At 46.2% G+C, this 16,946-nt stretch overlaps 2 long non-coding RNA genes across 4 annotated transcripts; one reads left to right on the top strand and one right to left on the bottom strand.

The window, feature by feature from the left end:
- The first annotated feature begins 7,913 nt into the window (after positions 1–7,913).
- LOC119326059 lies at positions 7,914–9,187 on the top strand. Its single transcript, XR_005157795.1, has 4 exons — positions 7,914–8,329; positions 8,463–8,511; positions 8,650–8,853; positions 8,934–9,187. It is a non-coding gene; the product is annotated as an uncharacterized LOC119326059 (long non-coding RNA).
- A 652-nt stretch (positions 9,188–9,839) lies between these two features.
- On the bottom strand, positions 9,840–11,966 carry LOC119322161. 3 transcript variants are annotated; one of them, XR_005155441.1, is made up of 4 exons: positions 11,720–11,966; positions 10,810–11,644; positions 10,494–10,711; positions 9,840–10,097 (listed from the first exon to the last, which is right to left on the bottom strand). It is a non-coding gene; the product is annotated as an uncharacterized LOC119322161 (long non-coding RNA). The 3 variants fall into 3 exon arrangements; XR_005155440.1 differs by having other exon boundaries at positions 10,494–10,780; positions 10,896–11,644; XR_005155439.1 differs by having other exon boundaries at positions 10,494–11,644.
- Positions 11,967–16,946: the final 4,980 nt, after the last annotated feature.

The raw sequence follows: 16,946 nt of genomic DNA, 5'->3' as shown, positions 1-16,946 counted from the left end.
GCACTGGTGGACAGCGTGCACGGTCCGGTCTACAATTCGGCCCATCGCGTCTGGACGGGGCAGGACCAGGCGAACCTCTCCTCCATCCAGGGGTCACTCTCGCCGGCTGTCACCGGGCTTGTTGTTTTCGCGAAGACGTCTCATGAGGCCTGGACCATCCTTGAGCGCACCTTTGCGGCGCAGTCTCAGGCCCGTGTCTCTGCACTCCGTCGTCAGCTTGGCGAGTGTCAGAAGCTTGACTCCACTGCCACCGAGTTCTACAATAAGGTCAAGGGCCTCGCCGACACGCTGGCCTCCATTGGACAGCCCCTCACCGACTCTGAGTTCAACTCGTTTATTGTCAATGGTCTTGATGAGGAGTATGATGCCTTAGTCGAGATCATCAACGAGCGGGGCAACTCGACACCCATGCTGGCACACGAGGTTTTCTCCCGCCTCCTTCTCACTGAGCAACGGGTCGAGACACGCCGCTCACGGGGCAATGGCTCCCTCTCGGCCAACGCTGCCACCAAGGGTGGTCGCTCCTCTTCATCATCCCGGGCTCCTTTGGGGCTGCCACCACCGCCCGCCTCGGCTCCTCCTCCTACGACATTACCGGGGGCTGGCGGTCCGCGTGTGTGTCAGCTTTGTGGCCGCGATGGGCACTGGGCCTCCAAGTGCCACAAGCTCTTCCAGCGAAGTTTCCTTGGTCTTGGCAATGACGGCAAGGATACACGCAACAATGCCCGTCAGGTCGCCATGGCTGATCGTCCGGCGCCGCAGAAGCAACAGGGATACACTCAGTCCTACTCCATCGATCCACACTGGTACATGGACTCTGGGGCGACAGAGCATCTGACCAGCGAGATGGGGAAGCTTCACACTCGTGAACCTTATCATGGCTCCGACAAGATCCACACCGCCAATGGAGAAGGTATGCACATCTCTCATATTGGTCAAGGATCTCTTCTCACTAGACATGCCAATAGGAGTCTTCAGCTTCGGAATGTTCTTCAAGTTCCTTCTGTGACACGTAATCTTCTTTCAGTTCCTAAACTCACACGTGATAATAATGTGCTTTGTGAATTTCACCCTTTTGATCTTTTTATTAAGGATCGGGGCATGAGGGACATTCTTCTTAGTGGGCGGTTGTGCCAGGGCCTCTACCGTCTGGAGCATCCTGGCGTCGCTCGCGTTTTCAGTGGAGTTCGGGTCTCTCCGTCACAGTGGCATGCTCGTCTTGGTCACCCGGCCACACCTATTGTTCGTCATATTTTGCGTCGTCATGAGCTTCCTAGCCTGTCTAGTAATAAAGATGTAGCAATGTGTGATGCTTGTCAGCCGGGGAAGAGTCATCAACTTCCTTTTTTGGAGTCCAGTCGTGAGGTGAAACATCCTTTAGAACTTGTGTTTTCAGATGTATGGGGTCCTGCTCAGACTTCTGTCAGTGGTCACAATTACTATATCAGTTTCGTTGATGCTTATAGTCGCTTTACCTGGCTTTATCTTATCAAACGTAAATCTGATGTGTTTGACATTTTTGTTCAGTTTCAAAAACATGTTGAACGCCTTCTCAAGCACAAAATTGTCCATGTCCAGTCGGACTGGGGAGGTGAGTATCGCAACCTCAACTCCTTCTTTCAGTCGCTTGGGATAGCTCATCGTTTAGCATGTCCATATACACATCAGCAGAACGATTCAGTAGAACGTAAGCATCGTCACATTGTTGAAGCTGGTCTTACCCTTTTGGCCCATGCATCTGTTCCGTTTCGGTTTTGGAGTGATGCTTTCACCACTGCATGCTTTCTCATAAACCGTACTCCCACTCGTGTTTTAAACATGAAGACTCCCATTGAGGTTCTCCTTAATGAACAACCTGATTATACCTTTTTCAAGGTTTTTGGGTGTGCTTGCTGGACGCATCTTCGTCCATATAACAAGCGCAAGCTTGAGTTCCGTTCCAAGAAGTATGTTTTTGTTGGCTATAGCTCTCTTCATAAAGGTTACAAATGTCTTCATGTTCCCACAAATCGTGTCTATATCTCTCGGGACGTCGTGTTTGATGAGCATGTTTTTCACTTTGCCCAACTTCCTGTGTCCACTGCTGAACCACCACCTCTGCATTCATCCTCTGTTGCTTCTGACCAATTTGATGATGTTGCATACTCTCCTGTGCTGTTACCTAACCATGGTGCAGGAACCGGACGTGGGGCTCGCTTGGAGTTGTTGGAGGATTCACCATCATCATCGCCGCCCTCTGATGGGCACGTCGATCGCCCTATGTTGCATGGCATCGATTCGCGTGCCCATGCACGGTCGGCCGAGGAGCCCGTCGCGCCGAGCTTGTCCACTGCTCGGCCTGCTACGCCAGCGCTCGCCGAGTCTCCACTGGCTCGGCCCTCTACGCCGAAGTCGTCTACGGCTCGGCCCGTCACGCCGCCTTCGCCCGTGGCTCGGCCTGCGACACCGGCCTCGCCAGTGCCTCGGCCCACTATGCTGGACTCGCCCTCGGCTCGGTCCGTGACGCCGGCATCGCCAGCAGCTCCGTCTGCACCGCTGGCATCGCCTGTGGGCCAGGCTGCTACGCCAACTGCGCCTGAGGACACCGCGTCTGGCTCCTCGTCACCTGCGCCGGCTGACTCGTCTACATCGCCGTCCTCCAGTCCATTGCCGGCTGCTCCGTCGACCGCAGCGGCTCCTGTGTCCTGACGACATACACGCAGTCGCAGTGGCATTTTCAAACCTAAGGAACGTAAGGATGGTACTGTTGCTTGGATGGCTGCTTGTTTGGCTGCTGCTGTTGCGGATCCGTCCTCTAAGCCCCGCTCATATCAGGCTGCCATGCGCGTTCCTCATTGGCGACAGGCTATGGAGCAGGAGTTTCATGCTCTTCTTCGTAACAAGACTTGGACTCTCGTTCCTCCACCACCACGGGTAAATGTTATTGACTCCAAATGGGTATTCAAAGTGAAGAAGCATTCGGATGGATCTATTGAGCATTACAAAGCGCGCCTTGTTGCTCGAGGATTTCGGCAGCGCCATGGTCTTGACTATGAGGACACATTCAGTCCCGTCGTCAAGCCTACCACCATTCGGCTTCTTCTTTCTCTTGCTGTTTCTTGCGGTTGGTCGCTTCGTCAGCTTGATGTGGAGAATGCTTTTCTCCATGGATTCTTGGAGGAAGAGGTTTATATGAAACATCCGCCTGGTTTTTCTGATCCTGATCATCCTGATCATATCTGTCGTCTCACCAAAGCACTCTATGGTCTGAAGCAAGCTCCTCGTGCCTGGCATGCCCGCCTTGCCTCTGCCCTTCGTGCTCATGGGTTTGAGTCGTCCACTGCTGACTCTTCATTATTCCTTCTACAGAAGCCAGAAGTCACTATGTATCTTTTGGTATATGTCGATGATATTATCCTTGTCAGCTCTTCTCAGTATGCTGCTGATGCTCTTGTCTGCTCTCTTGGTGCTGATTTTGCGGTCAAAGATCTTGGGAAGTTTCACTACTTTCTTGGAGTTGAGGTCACTTCTCGTATTGATGGTCTTGTGCTTACGCAGAAGAAGTACTCCTTGGATTTGTTGCAGCGAGCTGGTATGCTGAAGTGCAAACCGACTACCACACCTATGTCGTCTACCGACAAGATCACAGCTGTTGATGGTGAGCTTCTGTCTCCTGCGGATGCCACAGAGTACAGGAGCATTATTGGTGGGCTTCAGTACTTGACGATCACGAGACCAGATATCTCTTATGCTGTTAACAGGGTTTGTCAGTATCTTCAGGCTCCTTGAGACACTCATTGGGCTGCTGTTAAACGCATTCTTCGTTATGTTCAGTTCACGGTGACATTTGGGATGCATATTCGGCCGACTTCCTCTCGGGTTCTTTCGGCCTTCTCTGATGCAGATTGGGCTGGCAGTCCAGATGACAGGCGATCCACGGGGGGTTATGCAGTATTCTTTGGCCCTAATTTGATCGCATGGAGTGCTCGGAAACAGCCTACTATGTCGCGTAGCAGTACTGAAGCTGAGTACAAGGCTGTGGCTAATGCTACTGCAGAGATTATTTGGGTGCAGTCTTTGCTTCAGGAGTTGGGTTTGTCTCAACCACAGCCTCCTATTCTTTGGTGTGATAACATCGGTGCTACATACCTTTCTGCAAATCCAGTATTTCATGCCCGAACGAAACACATTGAAGTTGACTATCACTTTGTACGGGAACGTGTATCACAGAAGCAACTCTAGATCAAGTTCATCTCTTCTAAGGATCAACTTGCAGACATCTTCACTACGCCTTTACCTCTACCACAGTTTGAGGCTTGTAGGCGCAATCTTACCCTTCTCAGTTCTTTAGAAAGTGGCTAAGATTGAGGGAGGGTGTTAGACTATGTATTGCTTCTGTATTTGTGTACGTATATTGTACCTATTGTAACACACCCATTATATATATGAGATAAGCCACCCCTAGAGGGTTGTGCTGGTTCCCCCAAAACTTATTGTCTCACACGCAGACGGGTGTTAAGCTGTCCCTGTCCGCTTGCATCTAGTTGGACCAAAGCTGACGGGAGATTCATGGTTGCTGCGATATATGGTCGTGCCTATATATAGCAGACGATGGAGCCCCTTCTCTTCTTACACCAAAACATCTACATCTCCCGCCTCTGCGAAGCTCAGGCCTCAGGCAATAGCAGCAGTACTGTCTTCCTAGGAAGCCAAGATATGCAGCAGCCACGTGATGCAGCCGGCACCGGCGGCGGCGGCGGGGGCTTCTCCTGGGTGTTCGTCCCGGTGATGTTCGTTTTGCTCACCTTCAACTCCATCATGGCGGTGTACCACTCCCAGGGCGACGCGGCGATGGTCGCCTTCGTCGCTACCTCCTACGCTAACCTGATTCTGCTCTTCTTCTGTCTCTGGCTCTACAAGAGGGCCACCCTCGGCTCCACCCGGAGGAATCGGCTCAAAGCGTCCGTGTGGGTGCTGACCACGATGCTCACCTTCGCCTTCGCCTACATGGTCATGGGCGTGGCCGGCCGCCTCACCCTCCCCGTGGCGCTGCTCGTTTGGTTCATCGCGGCGGGCACCGGGATGGGTGCCTTCTCGGCCTTCTTTGAGCAGGGCAGGTATGAAGTGCCGTCCTGACTTATCTTCCATGCTGTGGAGTCCTCGCAGGCCGCTCGTCCTTCGCGCACCGCCATGTTACATGTTCTTCAGCACCGCCACGATGCCCTGCTGTCTCACGCCGCTCGTCCGCCACGCTGCTCCTGTCCTGCATGGTATGATGAGTTATTTTCATTCGCAAGTAACTGTGGCTAAAACTGCCTTTTTTTGTTTCTTTTGGCTGCAGAATCAACCCAGCACCGGGTGAACCCATGCTGCTGCCACCGGTGTAGCCCAAGCTCAGCCAGTTAGCCTCGCCTGAAAGAAGGTGACCGCGCGGTAGCGACCATCTTTTGGTCAACGCGAAAATCCTGACAACAAAATGCCCATGCATACATGCATCTACCCACTTGATCTTCAACTTCTTGGTTCACTTCGCACGGCAAATCCTACTCCAGAAGCTCCAAATGACTCCACAAAGTGATCAAATAATGCCTAAACCAGTAGAGAGAAAAACTTAGGAGCTAATCAAACAGAGCAAAAATAGCATGCATGCAAACGAAACCAACCAAAATGCATAGATCTAACCTTGGTCTATCTTTTTTTTCAACTACAACATCTTCTGAATCGCCCTTCCAACTGATCAAAATCGTGGTAAAAGTGGCTACGGCTCATACTCACATATGCTAAAACAACAGAGAATACATACTTAGGAGCAATCAAACCGAACAAAAATAGCAGGCATGCGAGCGAAAACCAACCGAAACGTATAGATCTTTCCTTGATCTATCTTTTCTTCAATTCCAATATCTTCTGAGTCATCCTTACAATTGATCAAAACCACGGTTAAAGTGGCTATGTTTCACACTTTCACATATATATGGTAAACAATAGAGAATACATACTCAGAAGCTATTCAAACAAAACAAAAGCATGCATGCGAATGAAACCAACCAAATTGATAGATCCTACCATGGTCTATCTTTTCTTCAACTACAACATCTTCTCAATCAGCCTTCAAATTGATCAAAATCGCAGTCAAAGAGACTATTTCGCACTTTCACATATGCTAACAACAGTGAGTGGCAATATACAATTGTTGGTTAAAGATGGAGTAGGAGTATGCATGTGTGGAGGTCAAATATATAGCTATGATTGCAAAGTCCACTGGAGTAATGCACTGAGATTATTGTACTCGTATTTAGAGGCCAATTGGTGTCACAACACTATTACTAGTAAGAAAAGGGAAGGTACCGTTGGATCGAGATCGCCAGGATCTTTGCATCTTTGTTCTTTTTACCCCGGCTGCCCATGCTTTGCTGCATCATGTTGTAATCTTCAAATATACAATTCGTGTTGTAATATAAGTAGGAGTGCTAACTAAAAGCACTGAAATCAAGTGACGTGACGGCGGTGCTGTGTTGCGATAAAGATGGGCCGGGAGAGTATAGTGTCGTGGTTTCCATCGGTGTTGTGTACCTGGATGGCCACATCAGGCAGATTTAAAGGCCGCCTATAAGGAGATGGACGAGGCGGTAGATGAGGTGTTCGGCAAGAGCGAGGACGGAGATGAGGTGGCCAGCTCGGCTGCGCCCTGCCGCCACGATCACGAAGCCGGCATGTCCACAAGCGCCGCCGATAGCAATGAAGAGTAGCGCATGGGAGGTCACCGGCGCTAGTATCCCATGAAGGCCAATGCTCCTCCCCTTCCATTGAAGCCAAGCTTTGTGGCCTCAACATCGTCGGCCGATTAGCCGCTTGGCCGCAACGTGGAGACAGATAGCTTCAATTCCCGACGCTCATGGCTGCGGAGGAGGCGGAGGTTCGTTTTTCGGGGCTCGTGAACGGTTGCGAATGGGCAACGGGCGCTGGCGGTCATTTCAGGGTAGGTTTAGAGTCTGGTCTAGTTGAAATATGTCTAATATAATGAATTTGCTCCGGTTTAGATGAAAGGATCCGGTTTACATCAAAATTATCCAGGTGTGAATGAATATTGTCCGGTGCGTCCAAGTATGCGTAAAATTTGTTCATTTTCGTTAAAATTCTTCCAAAATGTAACCGGACATATGCAGACAGCTTTGGTTGGCCACCTCCCGCATCCATGTCTGCGGACTGGTCCCCCGTCTATCGACAAATGCGGTGTCTAAAATGGACACACTATCCATCTGCGGACCGCATCCAAGGAAAGGATATGGGAGCCGGTTGTCCAACCATGTCCCTCAAATAGGCATCAAATCCGGACATCAGAGAAGGGCCAGGCGGAACCGTGGTTTTAAAAAACCAGACCGAACAGGCGGTCGAACCAGATAAAACCATAATCGGTCCACCATTTGTTTTTTTAAGCTCCACAGATCGTTCCGCGATTAGAAAGGTGAAACCGAGTGAAACCAGATAGTTTTTCTGAAAACCCGGTTTTAAAAAACGGGCAGTTCAACTAGAGAAATGGTTATCCTAATTTAGAAGAAGCGGGTCTCAAACCCAGGTCGTCGTAGCTAACCTTAGCCCAATTAAGGATAGTAAAACTGAACCACTTCCCAGTTCTCTCACGCCCTTTGCGATTTTGGCCGTCAGATCTCGTGTTTCAACCGTTTCCAGCCGTCTGATTGCTGCCTCATCCCGTAATAATCGCTACGTGGGCTAGCTGTCCTGAGGGTGTCTACTCCCGTGGAAAATTCGGTGCACTGTGGTTAACTGGGCCTCCCTCCCGCACAAAGCCCATCTAGCACCATTCAATCTGCAGCGCCCGTACACCTGTCGGTCACTCCAAAAAAATGTTCCTGTCGATCTCTCATCTCCCGAGTCCTCGACCTAGGTTTCGATGAGCCGCCGCCACCGCCGCCGCCATCACCGACACCGCCGTAGACTGCGTCCTGGTCTGGCTTCTTAGCCCTTGTTCGCCGCACGACCCGGCAGCGTGTCCTCGCTTCTCCCTCCTCTGGTCCTCCTTCCTCCACATCCAGCGGCGCCTCCTCCCTATTCGCCCACAGCCTCCTGTACCTCATCGCCGTCCGCCGGCTGCTCGCCCACCGCATCCTCGCCCAGCACCTCGTGTAGCCATATCCCGGAGCTGGAAGACGCCACCCGATGCCGGCGCACTTATAGCAGCCACGGCGGCTGGCCATGAGGAGGAGGAGGAAACCCTCGGCCACGGATTCGAGCGCTTCGATGCTGCCATAGCCGTGGCCTCCGAGCCGAGCTCCTCATGTGGGACTGCACTCAGATTGACCTTGCTGCCACCGTCTCTTTAGGGGAACAGGTACATGCTCATGATTTTTTTTATCCCCTCCTCTCCCCAATCCCTCTCCCAAAACTCACTTTTATTAGTGATTCGGCGTTGATCTACAGTCGATATATATATCAAAGGTGATTTTCTTCTAATAATTGTGCAGGTCTGTTAAGGAAAGGAAAATAAAAGGAATAAGCTGCAGTAAAATTTTGGTGAAGAACTTTTTTGCCTTACCTTGTGAACATGTTGGTCCTCAGATTTTGATTATTGATGATTTGTGGTTCATACATGTTTTCTATATTCGATCACTTCATTTGTTCACATACTACTTGATGTTGCATGCTCTACAGTCAAATCACCACTTAGGAAGAAGAGGCCGGTGAACGTGCTCATGGACCAGCTTGGCCTGCAGGACCCAGCCAATACTGTGTCAAGTGTTGGTGCGTGGTCGCATGGACACCATCGACACACATAGGAACGGTTCGGTTCAGCAGCTGCAAAGCACATCCAGCAGGTGCGACCTCCATGCTCGGGTAACAACAACGATCAGCATGGTACACCGACAATCCGCTTCTACTCACCTTGCCTTTGCCCCCTTGCTACAGTTCCATGCTTTGATAATGCATTAATACAGCCATGCAGGTAAAACAAATAGGAAAATTGACGTTGCTCTCCACACGGAAGCCTACAATCATGAACTTCTCCAGTTTTGCAAAGTTTGGAGATGATTGAAATCTGCATGCATAGAAGCATTTGAAGTAAATCAGGTTTGAATGGTAGGTACCATATGGTAGGAAATATGTTAGGTATGGTGGTCTTCATGAGATGCATATTTCATCATAAGCTGCCCTGAAAGAGGTAATATGTAGTCTCAAGTAAGAGCTTACTCTTATGCAGGTAAAAGCTGGTCACAACATTCTAATTTGTGATGACCTGCAACAATATTCAAGAAAGAGAGAATCCACTCGAGTATTAACTGCACTGCTGCCTATTCAATCAAACCAATCATTATTACCTCTAAATGTTTACATTATATGACATTTTGTGTCTACACTGCAAATAAGGAAGAGTTCAGCATGATTGAGCATTTGAGCGTATTAAAGAAGTCCAACTGAGGTGCTTATTTCATTCTATATTTTTTGGGTAATCATGAATTTCATCTTATGATCTGCACTAATAACAAATGCACCAGCTCAGATTTTATCCATCTACAGAACTAAAAAAGTAAAGATAGCCTATTGTTGGGAAGAATTGTTAACATATTGGATTCTTATAGCATCATAGAGGGTAGGTGGGGCTCCCCAAGCCATGGTAGCATGCAGCGTCAAGGGCCTACAGTTTTTTCCTTCAGTTCTTGCAACAGCAAGGTCACTGTCTAAAACTATCTTTAACTAGTAGAATGCCCGTGCGTTGCTACGGGCACAAGAGAAATATAGATGAGCCCAAGAGCATAAGTTGTGGCCATCTTTTATCTTCTCACGAAGATGTTGTCCCTCAACTTTTTTACATATATAGGTAATACTAGCAAAAGAGCCCGTGCGTTGCAACGGAGAAAAAATCACATGTCCGTAAGCATATATGTGTCAGCATGTTTGAAGGAATTGTAGTAGGGAAATGTACATACTTCTAGCCAAATTGACAATGATCACTGATGCACTTGCTAGGTTGCTTGCTCCGAAAAGCACCTCCTTGCGCCATGGACGCCAACATTTGAGTTCCTGGACCGGATTCACCGATGATTGATAGTGTCTCTATCTTGCACATGGTTCCGACTCCGCCCTATCTGTATCGCCCATGCCTGCATAGATGGACTTCTTGGGGTCATGGCAAGTACCAACAAAATAAATAAACATATTTATGGTTTGAAACCTATAAAACAAATTAACACTCGAATACATTTTTTTTGCACATACTACCACTCAAATAACTTTGCAAGTAGCAAAACAATAGTATGAAATTACTCAAAACTACCAAGATCCATTCTTGGAATCAATTCATTATCAGATAGAATGGTGTCCAGCCCTCTCCTATTACAACATCACATGCGATATAAATCAGATTTGTCAAGTTATAGGATTAATAAAAAAATTAATACACAATTTTACATGCCTACAACAAACTCATTGTCTTGATTATATGGACATTTTTTCTATTTACGCATAAATGTACTCACCGAACCGAGTTACTAAATTACCTCATGAAGTTTCAGGACGTCTTCACCTTTTTTTTGTGGGTGGAACGTCTCCACCACGAGCAAATTCCAAGTGAACTACGCTCTTGCACATATGCACTGTTGGAACTCTGAATTTCGTTATGTACATCTGTTTGAGCCTTCAAGCTTCTCTTTGTAAGCGGCTGCTTGTTCCAGAGGTGCAGCAAGCTCCATCAAGCTGTGATTCCGCGAGGAAGCATCTGCAGTAGCAGGCTTTTTGATGGTGTCTTGCATGGAATTGTTCTTCAGAAAGTACAAAAAAGCACCATCTATATAGAAACAGAGATCAATAACACACCTCAAGATCAGTAACACTTGGTCACTAAAACATCAGAAAGTATTCTTCTGTTAAAACACACAACGACAGTTAAAATGCATCAGTACATTGCTCTTGTACTGTGTGAAACAAACTCCCATTGATCTTTTGAATCCTGAATCTGTAGGGAGAACAGAAGGCTGAGGCTACTCATAAAAATCTTGGCATTCAAGGCCACACCTATGTCAAGCTTCTACCATGAGGCACCTTCTCTCCCAAGTCTGAATACTGTAAGGTAGACATGGAAACAAATCAATTATCTCTACAGTTTGCTAGCCCACATTGGCTTTAACATTCAGAAGTACTTATTCTTCTGAAGTGCGCAGTTGACCAAGTCACCGAGCTGGGGAGAAATAAGTGACCCAACTATGAATTGTTGAGTTCTTTGGCCATTGCAAACCCAGATGTCGCTGCTTCTTACTCCTCCAGGTTCATGCTAGTTATTGTTCCTGTCATACACCTGCACATGCAGCAAAAGAAAATTCAGAGATATAAGATGACAGAGAGTAGAGAGCTTGTACGCCGTGCCCATAGGCCGCCCCCTGAGCAAGTTTCAGGCAGCCGGATGCCTTAGTTGCTTCCCTTTTCTGGTCTGTTTCTGGTTCTGGCGGACGCACGCAGGCAGGGCCAGCCCATGGGTCGCAGCTTCAGTTCGTCGTCGGTTCATGCATCGCCATTGTAGATAAGAAGATCTTCTCGCCCTAAGATAGAACCTTGGAGCTGCAGGTCCATGGCGTCCTCCACATCTCCGTGAAGAAGCCCTTGATGGCGGCGACCATGGTGGATGGGGAATTCCCATGGCGTGCTCCATCTGCATCTGCAGCAGAGGACATGAAGAGAATGTGAGGTGTAGGGGTGGTGGATCCCAGCCAAGAAGGAAGGAGGGACGAACCTGGGCCGCCGGAGACGCGCCGGCGAAGCCCTGCCCGAAACCCTAGCCATGGGGGTGGCGTTTCGAGCGGGCGGTAGAGGCCGGGAGCGGAGAATCTGGCCGGAGGGTAGGGAGGAGCGGACTCTGGGGAGTTGGGGGGCGTGCTGCGCGGCGTCGGAGCTCGCCGGAAGCTGCCGGCGTGGGTGGTGGCGGCGGCGGCGAGGACTTGAGCGAGAGGGAGAGGAGGCGAGCCCGTTCTCCTCCTTTGGTCGTGTTTTTTTCTTTACCCAAATTTGCTCGGACCGCGGGTTGAATAATCCAAACGACAGGGTGTTTCGAATCGTTTTCCCCGATCCACTTAAACAGGGACTGTGGGTTGAATTCTTGAAAATAGAGGGGCTTTTTTGCAAAAGTGACGACGACGTACGACCAGAAGCACTCCGTGCTTTATTAGTAGGGAAAGATATACTTTTAGATACATACCAAGATTGTGGGAAGACATAAGGTAACATTTCATATCTCTTTATTCCTTTCCATTTCCTCCTTATTCACCATTGCAACAAGACGTGACATCATGTTCATTCTCCCTAGCTGCCTCCTATTTTGTGACAAACCTTGGACCTCACCTCCGACCTTGCTATCACATAGTCATCTCTCTTCTTTTTGATTGTTCATATCCTTTCTATCAACGGATGATAGTGCATTACATTTAGTTGAAATATATTGCCCATCTCTCTTCATTAGTTCAAACTTTTGAATAAGTTGTCTGAAGCATGAATCAATATGGTATCCAAGCCAAGAGGTCTTTTGAGTTCAAGACCCCGCCAAGGCATTATTAAAATAGAAGATCCTACGGCCTACATCGATCACACATCTAAGCACTAAATAAGCCTAAACGTGAGGGGGGGGGGGTTAAAATATATTGTCCATCGAGTTCAGATTTTTGGATGAGTTGTCTGGAGCATGAATTCAATAAACACCTCACGTTAATATTCTCTCATTGTCACATTCATTTGAAAATAGTGACGATTGTCATGTTGGGTGATGTTTTTGTCGATAATCTCAAGACCAACTAGCTCAGTATCTCGGAGGTGCTCATAGGGGTAGAGTGTGCATGCATGTGTTCATAAGGATGAGTGTATGTACGTGTTTGTAAACATCGGCGTTTGTACTGTGTGTGTTTTAACTTCAGAATACACAAGAATTATATCACAAGCACAAGTGTCAAGATATAACATGATGGTTTTCAAATTAAGGAGTTCTGTGAATATACATTACTTGCCAAAGGAAACATGAATATACATAGCAACTGGTGAATAAAGTCATATGGAGGATATAGTGCACCCTCTCCTCCCATGTAAAATTCAACATGTTAATTGCTTTGCATCCATTTATAAACCAAAGCTTTGCTTTAGTTGATGCCACCTAACAAGAGAATAGGCAAACATATGTAGACATGATTACACAATACATTAATTTCAGTGGTATTTTTTAATATGTTCGATGCTAGGCTAGCATATTATCAGATCAACAAACAAAACTTCAACATTCATTCGGAAACTCGGGTAGGTGACGTCTAAATATTTTACCAACTTCGACAAGGTGGAAAACAAATAGCAAGAAATATATGCACAATACAAAAGTGTCTCTTACCATGACAACACCCAATATAAATTAAAAATTCGAAAAACTTGTTACAGTAGTACTATTACTTACAACAAGAATTGTATGTTTCACAAGCAAACTGCAACTTTCTGGAATAAATGTTTCTTGACATTCAATGTTCATTTTAGAATCCACGTAAAGTGTTGTGGAATAATTGTTTCTTGAAAGTCAACTTTCTGTATAGCGTAATTTCTTATGCATGAGAGATAAAAGGCACAAAATATAGAACCATAACATAGCTGGAATCCTGCAACTGTAAATTGGTGAAACTATGAGCCAGCAACAGAATAACATGGAAAGCAAGTATGAGAATATGAAACTTCTATTCCTCTGTACAAAGCCAATACAAATTTCATCCCATGCTATTAGTAAATCCTGTTGACCATGAAGAAGCTAAATGGAAAAATACTACTTTTTATATAATAGAAAATAGACCGCAAGAAGACACTGTTGCACATGGTACAAGGTGCATGTAAGGCAAGAAATCCACCAAAAATTGAAATAACAAAGAAAAGCAAAAAAAAGTTTAGAAGGTTGAACCGTCTCAATAAACATAGGAACAGGAGAGACCCAATTCCAAGATAAACCTAATGCTAGCACCATGGTAATAAACCCATGTCTGCAAAGGAACATTAGCATTCAAATGTGAAAGCTCAGTAGCTTGTCATGTCTATATTTTGTTGCACTTGTATCTGATTTGAAATTTAAAGAATTATGATGAGAAACTCACGTAGAACTGCAGTATAATCTTTTGAATAAACATTGTCAATTGTCTAAGAGTGCTAACATTTAAACTCATTCAAAATGTTCGCAAATGGAATGGGAAATGTAATACCTGAGATAATACATTATAAGGCTACAACAAGTCCCCTCCAATTTTTAGGAAGCTCTCCACTATATGTGTAGCAATGAACCAGCCTCAAAACCCGTTATAGGCTACCAGATAGATATTTGATTCTTCAATTTCTAGCAAACATATAAAATATTGATTGATAAGCACTCCTGATTACTATACCGTGATTCATAATATCAAAGTGCAGGAACTAACTTGATTTTGTTGAACAGATAAAATTCACCTTTTTCTTCTTCACCAAAGTCTTCCCCCAGATTTTTCATCTAGTCTTCTTTCCCATATATATTTTTTCTTCAGAAAGGAGGCCTACCTAGGCTTCTTTCACATATCTGCACAAGTCATGCTTAGAGCTGGTCCTTGTGAAGCACTAACCAACCTTGTCTCAATGCCAATGTTCATCAGCCTATCAAAAGCATAGGTGTAAGAATCATCCATGTACTCTGCACAAACAAGGGGAAAATCATGTGAGCTTTGATGCTTCACTATATTATAGTTGAGCAGAAGAGATAAATGGGTAGAAGTGTGGATGCTTCACTATATCATAATCATGGCAGTCCTTGTTAGTTGTCGTTAATCTACATCTCATAGAAATATTATTTGCTGAAGACAATCTCAACATACAAACCTGAAGAGTTTTATTAAAACACAGCTAGATGCCTTTCCCAAAATAATACTCAATTCATCTCGAAATAAGTATCGCTGGTTGAGTTCAACTTCAGTATTTTGAGATGGATGGAGTAGTATTTTATACGAAGAGAATTATATAGGTTCCACACTTACAAAGATTGGTAGGCATAAATATGAGTACTATCCATGGAAGTCATATTCAGTACCTCGATGGAGAATGTCAGTATCATCTTTAGAAGAATTTAGCACCATGTGTCCATGTCTAATTTAATTACACGGACACCTATTTGCAGTGCCATGATGACGGGAACATCACTGCAGTCACTGATTAGCTGATTGCTAGTAAAATGTGAGTACTGCGGTGTAACGAAATAGTGGGGCAACGGTGCATTCATGTCATGGCAAACCTGGTAACATGAGATTTACATCCAAATTCAGAGCCAAGCTTCTAATAGCGGATTGTTGCTAGGAAAATAAATAAACAAATAGAGCAAATAACCAAATTCAAACCAGGTACCATTTCAGTAAACTCTGCAAAATGATCCTACAAAGCATTGCAGCAAATTTGTTGAGCTACCTCAAGGAATCTAAAAATGCCAAGACCGGAAGATCGACACTTACTATATCAGGCGCTTCCTTATCATCTCACCCATGATAATATGAACAACCGAGCTTTAGAAGTTCATAAGTATCTGCTAGATCGCTCAATCATGTATTCCTGTTGTAGGGCAAAATCAATAGTTAATTGCATTAAGGTTTCAGATACAATAGATAGATACGTAAGATGCATCATTATGGTGTACAGAGATGAAGCATTATAAGATGATGACACTGTTCGTACCAGATAGTTCCCATCGCTTTCACAGTTTCCCATCTCTACCCATGTTTCTATGCATTTTGGATCATCATCTGTAGAAAACTTAGTCTTGAATATCAGTTTTTTTGCCACCACACTGTACTTCCTAAAATTAGGTGGTTGCTTACTGTCAACAAAACAAGATTTTATGTTAGAAATAATAAGGGCAGGTACTGTTTAATATAGATTCTGCGCATTCAGACTTCTAATCCTATTGGTGACTATAGACAAAGATAAGATACATGGTAAACAACTAAAAATACACCCTTGGGAACATACACGGAAGAGATCCAGGATTGTGTTTCCAGTAACGGTATACCTCTGGCCATCGTGTTTCTAGTACCGGTGTGTGCCTCTGGCCATCGACACGAAGAGATGCAGGAAGCGGAGGGCCTCAACATCAAGCCCCAGCCCATCAACGTCGCGACGCTCGGCGAGCAGGCACATATGCGTTCACCCGTCCTCGCCTCCCTGCCGCGGTCGAGCATCGCCAAACGGCCCCACACAAGCTTTGACTCCATGAGGTACATGCTCCTCTTCCCGTGACGCGCCGCCTGCCTATCCCCTAGATCCAGCCTCGACGTGACAACGTCGAGCGTCACCGCCTCCGATTCCTACGAGCACGAAGCTAAGGGCTCCAGGAAGAGGCCGGAAGAGGATGGGTGTCGCGGAAGAAAACCTGAGCGAGCTGTGGGAGGGAGGAGGGGAGAAGGGACCATGATCTCGCTCGGGCAAGGAAAGCGATAATTGGGGAAGGATATATTCTGTAGTTATTGCGAGGATCGTGTGAGAGGATTTCTTGGGCTACATAAAAGTGTGCGAGAGGATCGGTGGCTTCGACGGTTGTGTTTTTTTCTGAGCAGAGCTAAGTATAGAAGGAGATCGGTAGGAGAAATAAATCGGAGAGGGAGGTGATTTGTTTGGAAGGTGATCTTCTGTATATGGTATTATTTTTGAATTCTTAATTACCAAATATTTACATGATTGGATTGAATCGACACCTGCCAAAGTAAGCACGAATAAATGGAAGCAGTATCAGACACGATTCAGTTTTTAATCGGTTTTAAGTGTGAAGAAAAAAAAATAATGTGGGAGTGGTGGTGGGAAGTGAGACGAAAATAAACCGGACGAAAAAAACCGAACGAAAATGGTGGGACTATTCAACCAACTCGTCCATTAGGAGTAGAGATTTGTACATCTATTGGAAGAAAAATCTGAACTTACATCCCCTGCTAAGCCTGATATGG

This window comes from Triticum dicoccoides, chromosome 6B (assembly GCF_002162155.2).
Source record: "Triticum dicoccoides isolate Atlit2015 ecotype Zavitan chromosome 6B, WEW_v2.0, whole genome shotgun sequence".
NCBI lineage: Eukaryota > Viridiplantae > Streptophyta > Magnoliopsida > Poales > Poaceae > Triticum > Triticum dicoccoides.
Note: the sequence above shows the minus strand (reverse complement) of the source record. Positions and strands in the feature narration are given on the sequence as shown.